Source organism: Lepidochelys kempii, chromosome 1 (genome assembly GCF_965140285.1).
Source record: "Lepidochelys kempii isolate rLepKem1 chromosome 1, rLepKem1.hap1, whole genome shotgun sequence".
In the NCBI taxonomy this organism is placed as follows: domain Eukaryota; kingdom Metazoa; phylum Chordata; order Testudines; family Cheloniidae; genus Lepidochelys; species Lepidochelys kempii.
In genome coordinates this window covers 238,536,073-238,542,072 of record NC_136380.1, presented here as the reverse complement: position 1 = coordinate 238,542,072, position 6,000 = coordinate 238,536,073, and positions in this window count along the sequence as shown.

Here is a 6,000-nt window from a genome sequence, read left to right as displayed (position 1 = left end):
ATAACTATATTGATACTATTTTTCATACGTGTGTGTGTGTGTGTGTGTGTGTGTGTGTGTGTGTGTGTGTAAAAATACAGAATACACCTGTGGAACAGAAAGTGAAGAAAAATAATCTAATTTACACTGCTGTAGACCCGCTTGTAGAAAGAATATGTTCCCATATTAGAATTTTACAATACTTTTGTCAAAAGCATCGCAGGGTCTTGAAGAATTGGGTCCCAGCTGGATGCCAAGGCAGATCCATAGATTGTGTTAACATAGATGTTCATTGCTTTGCTCAAATACAGTTTGTTTTATACATTTTAATTTAAAAGGACAGCAAAGGTGTGTGCATGTGTGGGGGGAGATTTGAATCATAAACTGCTCCTAATCATGATATTCACAGGCTGGGGGTAAGGGGAGTGAGTTACTTACATTTTTTTTTAAAAAAATCAGATATTAAACACATTCCTAAAATGCTTGGCCTTCTACTGTGAAGCTAGCTTTCTTGTTATTGCTCAATGGCAACAGCAAATCACATCATTAACTATAAATTGCTCTTGGCTATTTCTTCAAAGTAGTTTGACATTAGAGTTTGATTTGTCTCTAGCATAATCTAGAAACTGTTTCCCACTAGTGGGACAAAGGGAATGTGAACAAAATATGAGGCAGCATTACTTGCATTTTTACACCCCTTCACACAATGCCCATTATATTTGTTGCTTAAATTCAGCCACCTAGGCTATGCTCAAATACTTTTCGTTAGATGATGTTCAGTGATCACATGAAGGCAGTGAGCTGCACACCGTAGAATACCAGTTGTATGTGGTTTAAAAAATTGCACTGAAACCCAATTCAGTTTTGACTGCAATAATCTGGAGTCAACCATGGAAAGCCTTGCTAATTTAAGGTGATCTTACCTTTATCATTTTGCATGACGGGACCTGAAGCCACACAGACGAAAGCATGTTTGGACTTACCATGCTTTCCTTTTTCAGACAACAGAATTCTTTTTAATTAAAAACATTTTTTTTAGAAAAAAATTTCGGTATGTGTAATTGCTAACACCTGCTATGTGTTACTAACAGATGTTTCTTACTTACCTAAGGGAACTGTTATAATTACACTATAAGCTTATTGGAATGGCATTTAACCAAACTAGTTTAGGAACTGTATGTGGTGACTTTGTAGTCTTTTACTAGGCTTTCCTCTTTTTTTTTTTTTTTTTTAATTTTAAACACCTTTAGGTGACAAGAAAGCTTGAAAATACCATAGCTACCACCCACAAGTCACAAATAGTGGGTTTTTAAAGCATTATTCAAATTGAAAGTACTAAGCAGCTTCAGGTCAGAAAAAGAAGCTGCTTTTGTGGAAGTCTCAAGAGATCAATCTACAGTATACGTTACATTGTTCATGGCCTCAGCCCTCCAATCAGCTTTGTAAGGGAGGGTGTCTCTGCCTGCCAGAACACCACTCACATCAGTGGGGCACTGGACAGGCAAAGTGTGGGGGCTGCCCAACTGGAGGTCATTGCAGAATTAGGGCCTCTGTTGATAAAGGATCCTGGTAAAGTGATTAGGGCAGCACATTTAGGAGCCCTGCTAATGCTGGGTTTGGGTTGCATAGATTGACAGTGTGATCTTGGGCAAATACTTTAACTTCTATGCCTCAGTATTTTCATCTGTCAAATAGGGATAATGCCTCACAGGATGCTGGGATACATAATTCAATTATGTTTGCACTGGGTGGAAGGTGCTATGGGAATTGTAAGCATTAAAATATAATAAAGAACCTGCAACACAAGTGCAGTTCAATGCCTTCATGCGACGACGGTTTGCAAGCATTGTGGGAATTATTGTGGCTTCCTGATTGTTTAGGCTTCTCTGTAAAGCAGGATATTGTGTGTGCTGCCTTCGCCTCTTCATTTATGAAACTAATCACACAATTACCTGCAGGCATGTGTTAAATATGACACCGGTCTCAGCAAAATAATGGGGCAATTGCAAACTGAATAAAGCCAGGCAGCTCCATTTATAACTGCTGTTTCAACAGAGCTGTGTTGTAATCAAAGTGATCTGAGGGTGACTCATTAATTAATTGATGTTCTTTTTTATTATGTGCTATTGAGTTAATGAGTAATTTGTGCTAGATAACTCTCTGAACACATTGATTACGTGAGATATTTTCTGGTACTTCCATACCAATGACATGCTGAATAGGTAGAAGATATTTGCTTATGTATACTCATTATTAGCAAGTTCAGGATGAATATAAATCAGCAGAAGGGCATTTTAAAGGTACTGGGTACATCCAACCGTTCCATTAAGGCTTTAAACAGACATGCCTTGGCTTTAACTGACTTAAACAGTGTTAAAATCACTTCCTTTATAATACTTCTATCACCCACAAGTGGCAGCTTCTAGAAAGGGTTCTTATGCAAAAGGTTTATATGAGGAACATGTTTGTGCTAATGGCCTATTACCTCAGGCATATTGTGTTATGGTTTCTTTTTGCAATGCACTGAAGTGAACACTAAACAGGTTTTGGTCTGTATATCTGGGGTTGGGGGAAGAAAGGTATTTAAGTGAATATGTAATTGGCTTTTTACCTAAAGTGGTATTTAAAAGAATAAAAACCACTGCTTTTGTATATAGTACACACTTTGCTTTCTGTAGTTTACATCATTAAAGCTTATTGTTTATTGAAACCACAACATCTCCAAAGCCAGTTTGATAGGATTTAGGAGGATTTTTTTATTCATTAAACAACAAATGGATAAACTGATAATTTAGTCTGACAACAGCAGCACAGTTGAAGCTTTCAGAAGAATCAGTTAAATGTATAAAATTATACCCAGCAATCACTACAGACCTTCATTTTTTGACAAGATTTGTTCTAGGTACAGATGACCGTAAACTACCGACCGCTGAGAAAATTATAAGAAGCTGCTGCATATTATGTTTCAAAAAGCCTTTAAGTACTTTGTCTGTGCAGGCTAAACCTTACCAATCCCCCTTGTTTTTCACAAACTTCCTCCTCGCTGCCCACTTTTCTTTCTATTTTATTTAATGTGGGTAGTGTTATTGTAGCTGTGTTGGTCTCAGGATATGAGAGACAAGGCGGGTGAGATAATATCTTTTATTGGACCAACTTCTCTTGGTGAGAGAGACAAGAGCTCCATGTAAGCTCGAAAGCTTGTCTCTCACCAAAGAAGCTGGCCCACTAAAAGATATTACCTCATGCACCTTGTCTATCTGTTTTCTTTAAGTCATTTCATATGTTGGCAATTAAGTACATTTTGAGGGAGTGGTGGTAGGTTCCCCCATACCACTTTTTTGGTGTGTACAAATTTGAACACTGTGGAGGGGAGGGAAAGGTGTCTGTGAAATTAACCAGAAAATGCATTAAGCAAGATGAAAGTGTAATTACAAAAAAAACCACTGATCAACTTTCAACCTCGGTCACTGCTCTTGCAGAGCCAAAGCGGTCTTGATTTGTCAGCAGCAGCAGAGACACAGCATGTTAAGGTAGCAGTTGGTAGAGGGTCTTTCTACAATTGAAACAATATGGTTTGATTGTTTTTTTACATCACCAGGTGGGTTAGAAAACAGTAGTGCAAGAACTATATAGATATATAATTTGTTTAAAACATCAGTTTACCTCTATTTAGAGATTTATAGAGAGAAAATACAGCCAGGACAGAAGATGCTAGTGGAAGCAGTCTTGGCTGACAAACAAGCACAAGCTGAACCACAGAAACGTTTCTTCATATGCAGAGAATTTAATCACAAGCAGCAACAAAGAGGCCAAAACAGAGGTGGATGATTAAAAAGAAAATGAGGGCAGGGTTAGGCTTCAGCTAAACTGATCAGTAAAGCTTCTCAGAGAAAGATCACCCCTCTTTAACATTGTCTTTTGTTCTCTGGTAGTGGTTCAGTTAAAACATTTTAGATTTCTAACTTTTAAAATTATGTAAAATAGGATGTTGCACATTTTCACATACTTCAGATTATTTCTTCTCTTGACCCCGCCCCCAAATCAAGGGATATATATAATATCCTCCACACACTTATTTTATGTGCCTGATACATATATCTCACACAACAAGCTCACACATGAGAGCCACTTTTCTCCCACCCATACTCCACAATCCATTCTCTTCACTAATCCTGTACAGATCTGAACAGTGGTACTTTGTATTAACAAGAGCTTGCTATTAAGTTTACAACACTAATGTCATTTATCTGCTTTCAATCCTTATGTCAAAAGTCTTCAATGGATTATTAACTGTTTTCAATTTGTTTCTCCCTCATGTCTATGACTGACTTTAATTTACAAAAGTGACCGCCTACTGAGCATTTCAAAAAATGCTCCCCTGACTTTTCCCAGTATAAACTAATGCTCTTAATAATACTTTGCACATATACCTCTTGGCATCTGAAGAGCCAAAAATGCTTTACAAAAGCAGTGTAAATATTACCCCATTTTACAGATGGGACAACTGAGGCACAGATAAGTTGAGTGACTTGCCCACGGTCACAGCAAGTCAAGGACAGAACCCAGGTTTCTTAATTCCCATCCCTTGCCCTGACTCTAATAGATTGGAGATTCGCAAACTGTGGTCTGTGAAGAGCTAGCAAGTCATTCTTGTTTCTAGCTTGAAAGTAACAAAACAGGTTGGAGTGGGGGCGTGGAGGAAGGAACAACAGGAGACTGTGATTTATGTTTTTCTAAAAAGGCAAAAAGACTTATTACTACTGAAGCAAATATGTAAATACCTTCCTAATATGACCCTTCTATGTAAGCAAGTGCTGTAGTCACTACAGAGGTATTATGTAATTGTGAATGGGAGTGGAAGAGGTAGTTTGGGATCACAAATGGGAGATTTGTGATCCCACGTCACAATCTCTCAATTAAGATGTGGTCTGTACTCTGAAAATTTTGAGAAACTTTGAATGGGACTGTTTTCTCTGACTAGAATGAACTATGATATTAGTGACCATTCATTTCCTCCATGTTCTAGATCAGTGAAAGTTAAGTTTTGTGACTAGCCCTTAGTTTTAATCTGGGTTCATATCCATACCAAAAAGCCACATTATTATAAAGCTAAATCTCTCGTAGAAGGACAAATTTGGAAATTCAGATATCAGGATTAAAAATCCATCTCCAAATCAATCCATTGTGTAGTCTACTCAGAACTCACACAATAGATACTAAGGAATCTCCTCCCCTCCACCATGGGGACCACAGAAAGAGATAGAGGAGCTCAGGACAGCATTGCAACCATAAATCAAACCAACAGAGGGAACACAAAGATCTTTGATGTACCTTGTGTAAAAGATTCTTAGTGGAAAGAAAACCCAAATTTCATGGCCTCATACGAGACAGTCATTTAAACACAGGCTATTTTCCTGGTGAGCTTTAATAGTGCCAAAGAGGAAAGGATTGACTCTGCATTTAGCCCATTTGTTACATGTTATCCCTTCATAGTTCTCACCTCAGCCTAACTGGTCATTAAGCTCTGCCCGGAATATGAATACTTAGGGGCCTGCTGCTGAGGCAACAGTCTCTTGGCTTTAAAATGTAGCTCCATCTACATTAGGAGATGGACTTGCTCCTGATTGTGATTGCCAGGAAAGGGGCCCCACCACTCTTACCAGGTGTTGAAGATTATTTAATTGCCAGCGTAGGCAGGACAGAATTTTTTGACACAATCGGAAACAGTACAATTGGTACGTGGATGAATGTGATATTTCTTGTTTTCTGTAATGATATTTAAAAGTATTGTCCCATCTACGTCAGTGTTTAAATTGTCTTCTTCAACCGCCACCAAGGGTAGTTGTCAGCAACAAGTCACTTTCCTACTGTCAGCCAAAAGGGTCTTTTCCCTAATGTGTACAGACCCTATAACTAAGCTGTTCTTGACGCCTTCTAACCTCATCATTTTGGAACAAGTCACTTAGGACACAGCCACACAACTCTCCACGAAAAGTTAGGGTTAAGTATTGATGCAAAAAA